Source organism: Poecilia formosa, unplaced genomic scaffold, assembly GCF_000485575.1.
Source record: "Poecilia formosa unplaced genomic scaffold, Poecilia_formosa-5.1.2 Scaffold134, whole genome shotgun sequence".
In the NCBI taxonomy this organism is placed as follows: domain Eukaryota; kingdom Metazoa; phylum Chordata; class Actinopteri; order Cyprinodontiformes; family Poeciliidae; genus Poecilia; species Poecilia formosa.
The window spans coordinates 230,599-234,289 of NW_006800073.1; the positions used below are offsets into that span (position 1 = coordinate 230,599).

Sequence of the window (3,691 nt, forward strand, 5' to 3'; positions counted from 1 at the left end):
CCATCTTTCCAAGAAGATCTCCCGATCAGACACAGATCCAGGTTCTGGTGGGACCGCAGAGCCGCTTTTAGCAAGGCTAAAGTTTTGAGAAGCGGAGAGGGACGATGGTTCTGTTCCATGTCCAATATGAGGTTAAAGAAAGCCTGTTAGCTCAGATGTTTTCTTTATCACCTCTCTGTCGCTCTTCTTTTTCTTTCGTCCCTGCGCTCTGCTGTCATGAGAAATTACATTCTGATGCTCCCCAAAGCGTAAGACGGGTCAAACTTGGACCAATAATAACCCAGCATTCATGATGGATGTTTGCCAGAACAAATCAGACCTTTGTTCAACAACACCCAAAATCCTCTTAGCCACTGATAAAATTACGGTATTCTGACCTTATTCATTCACAAAAATGCAAAGCATCTTTCGGGCCCCTCAAAGCGCCAGGGCCCTGGGCTGGTGCCCCGGTAAACCCATGCTTACCGAATGCATGGGTTTACCGGGGTCCAGGGATTGTGGAGATTACTGTCCTCCTGACATTATGGATTTTATAAGTCAGCCAGGTCACATGATTATTTACATGTCAGAGAGTAATATTAGGTAGCAAAACTAAAATGTAGAAAGCAGTTTTTATTACTTTGTCTCACAAAAATGAATGCATTAAAATCAAAAATATTCTGTTAATCTGACAAATTTAAAACCAACAACAAAATACAACATGCAGTAAAAGTGGAAACTGAAAGAAACTTTAGATACTGAGAACCATGAAAGCAGAAGAAAGTTAGGATTAAGGACAGGAAATAAAAAAACCCCTCTCCGCTTCTCAAACTTTTACTCTGTTAGATCTTGTTCGTTTAATCATATGGACCACCTGAATACTTTCTCTAAATAAGCTTAACCTTTACACAGCTTTGTAAATATTGGTGTTTATCATGTCATTCAAATGGACGAATGACGGAGAGGGAGGGAGAGATCAGGCGATCCAGCTTCCTATAAAATGCCTGGTGGATTTGAAGCTCAACCTCAGGCTGCACAACTCAAAGGAGCTGCTGATCAAATCGCCTCTGGAAAACCTCATTGGACCAAATCCCAGCTCTGCTCTCCCTGCAAGGCGGCTGACACAGTAAGCTTTTTGAAACCTGTTTTCTTAGTCTGAAACTAACACAGACATGCTGCATTAGGCTAACTAAATTATCTAAACTTATTATGTCAATGTTATTATGTCAACAATGTCATATCAGTAGAGGTCTAGGTTAGCCGTGTTACCTTTGACAGCAACTTTTTAATTAGGTTTAGTCATAATCTCATCAGAATTGTTTCAGTCTTAGTTGATTAATAACATTTAGTTGAAAAAATGTAATGTAAAATATAAATACTTTCAAATCAATTAACTTGAAGTATTAAGTATTAGTATTATTAATAATGATATTTTTAACCAGTTATGGCATAACGTTCTTGCCCGATTATGAAATACAAAAAAGAAAGAAAAAAAAAACACTTTTTCAAACATCTTTATTTTTCTGACCTTGCTTTGAATAACATATTTTAATAAAGCTGGCTTGTTCTGCCTTAAAATTATATAAATTGTCCCTAACAAATTGCATTCTCATAATTTTGTTTACAGTTAACCTATAAAAAGTAAAATTGACTAATGCTGCTGTATTAATGATATTCAAATTCACCCTTTTCCTGTGCTACAAAAACCAGGACAGGAAACTGAATCAAAATGTTCCAGTCTCTAGGGAACAACGATCTTTGGCAGTCCTTCCACACTGCCCTAAATATTTCCCGTGTTTCAGCAACTTTTAATTGCCAAATGAAGAACGACTGCACATTTTTGCAAGGGTGTCACTCATAGAGAAGCGATAAATCACTGCATGTTCTATACAAGCACATCAGCCTGAACTGACGTTATAGTGCAACCAAGCGAACTTTAGCTTGACGTTAACGCCGTGTGCGCCAGGAGTTATGTGGATTTTTATAGTTTAGGATGAAATTCATCAAAAGCCAATTGTTGGGTAAGATTTTATGCATAACATACCTTTGAAAAAATATCAGCACAGTGAGTCTTCAGCTGCTGCTTAAGATTCCTAGAGTTTTGTCCACCAAGTTTAAATCCATATTTACCTCCGTCTCCCTCCACATTTCCGTTCTTTTTCCAGAAGAGTTATAGATTATTTCTGGGTTTGCTTCAAGCAGCAGAGAGACGGGAGGCGGGCAGCGGGCATGGGGTTTGAGCCCCTGCTTCTTTTATCCTTCGTGACCCAAGTGCCCTTTGAGTTTTTTTATTTTAATTTATTTTTATCTTCTTTATATTTATATTCTCGGTGTCTCCATGTTGTTAAGACACTGGGCCCATGGTCAGGGGGCGGTGTGGACGGCGACCTCTAACCATCAGATTATGGACGAGAATATTTTTTGTTTTTCTGAATCCAGTAATTCCTACAATGCAAAATAACGTGTTCTATTGTCTCATCTTCCTTGCGATCAAATTTCCCTGTCTGATGTTTCCCTATCAAAAATAATGAGATATTCAATCCAGTGTGTCTGGTTCTAAGTCATGAAATAATTACCTCTTCTCTCCTGCTTCTTTGTTCTTCTCATTTCTCCAGTTCTCTTTTGGGTTTTATCAAACCACCACCCTTTCCTTTCTTCTACCCACAACTTTTGCCACTTCTCTTTCATTTTTTGTTTAATTATACTCTTTATTTCTGTTATACTAAAACCAACATTAATATTCTTACCAGACTGGTCCTTAGTCATCCTGTTTGTCATTTCATTCCCCTTAAGCCTTTGATGTGCTGGAACCAATAAAATAAAATGTACTGTTGGCCTCATTATATTAAAGTGTTTGTTGTATTTCAATTAATATATCTGGTCTACTATCTGACTGATTATGTGCAAACTGCCTATAATGATGAACTACAATCTGAACAAATAATTGATTTAATGGTCTCGCCCAGGGCTGGTTCTCGGCATGAATACATGAGGGGTCAGGCAGAAATGTGAAGAGGGCATCATTATGCTCCATGATATTTATTAACATTGTTGACTTGTGTTTACTTCATGGGATTGAGGTAAACTGTGTCCAATCCAACAACAACAAAATAATTTCATACCCTAAGACCTTGAAAATTAAAGATAGTCTTCATCCAAGATTGAACAACCAACAACATAACATTTATCTACTTGGATGGTTTTTATGCAGCTATACATCTTAAACTAATTTGAACCTAAAAACAATAACCTAAATAATAACCTAAATTTCAAACAGGATAAACTGCTACAGCACTCTATGGTTTGAAAAGAAAGTTTTTCTTACCATATTTTTCTACTTCGTCTTCACATCTTGCATGGCAGAGGACTCTAGCCATGTTCATGTACGGTAGCCTGCAGGAAAGAAAGATCTTAAAGATGCACCGAATGGACGCTTTGGTTAGCTGCCCTGCATTGGCTGAGGTGGTGCACACGAATTTAAATCCACATATTACAGTGGAATACAGCTACTTCCGGTGGGCACTAGAAAAGTGACCTATAATCGTTACCACAGCAACCCTCCCAGGATAAAGTTGGATAGTAAGTTGGTGGTGTGTGAGCTCCCTCTACTGGTCACATAGTGGTACTGTTACTGTGTTCAGGTTCTGCACCAGTGGTCTCAAAGTCCAGTCCATTAGGACAGGTGTCACCTGGCTCCAATATTCGCTCATTA

General features: G+C 38.2%; 1 protein-coding gene across 1 annotated transcript in view; it reads left to right on the plus strand.

Annotated features, from left to right (window-relative positions):
* Positions 1–993: 993 nt before the first annotated feature.
* The window catches only part of LOC103144922 (uncharacterized), a 27,048-nt gene continuing 24,350 nt past the window's right edge, over positions 994–3,691 (plus strand). The window contains exon 1 of the mRNA XM_016676393.1: positions 994–1,105. The gene's annotated coding sequence lies outside the window, so the exon portion shown is untranslated. The remainder of the gene's footprint in view (positions 1,106–3,691) is intronic.